We start from the raw sequence: 727 nt of genomic DNA, 5'->3' as shown, positions 1-727 counted from the left end.
TGGAAAACGAAAGACAGAGAGAGAATTCAAATGTTACTGAGCATATAAGCGAAGAGTGTGTGGGTTCATAAGAATGTTGATCATATGCAGTTGATACCGGTACGGGTCCGTCATTACTCCTCCACGGAGTGATGATCGGTTTGCTTGAAGGGGGCAATACGCATCGTTGACTTACCTACGGGTAACCCGCTTACGAGTGGGTCGATTGCTGTCGGGGCAAGCAATCGGGTTAGCGCCGTATCCGGATATAGAGAGTAGTATGGGGTGATAATGATTAACATGTCGAGTGATGGCTGCACCTCCTAGTGGAAAGTTCAAACGTGACGGTTGCTTCGCTACGGGGTACTAGGTACCTCTTAGAGGAGCAATGGAGTATGGAGTCCAAATTGAATGTTTGGACTTCAAAAATTTCTCTAAGTCCGGTACTTAAATCCCTCGGACATAAACTCACAAAATACATGTTATTGCATTAAAAATTTTGCTAACCTAACAAGAGATGAAGGCAAGTCGAATTGGTTGGTCGGAAACCAAAAATATCACTAAGTTCGGGACTTGGGTACAAACCGAAAGTTAATATGATGTCCCTGAACATGCATATAAGTTCGAGTATTGATATTATAAACCTAACAAGAGATGAAGGCAAGTCGAATTGGTTGGTCAGAAACCAAAAATATCACTAAGTTCGGGACTTGGGTACAAACCGAAAGTTAAAATGATGTCCCTGAAC

This window comes from Anopheles maculipalpis, assembly GCF_943734695.1.
Source record: "Anopheles maculipalpis chromosome X unlocalized genomic scaffold, idAnoMacuDA_375_x X_unloc_51, whole genome shotgun sequence".
Classification (NCBI taxonomy): Eukaryota; Metazoa; Arthropoda; class Insecta; order Diptera; family Culicidae; genus Anopheles; species Anopheles maculipalpis.
This window is presented reverse-complemented; position numbering follows the sequence as displayed.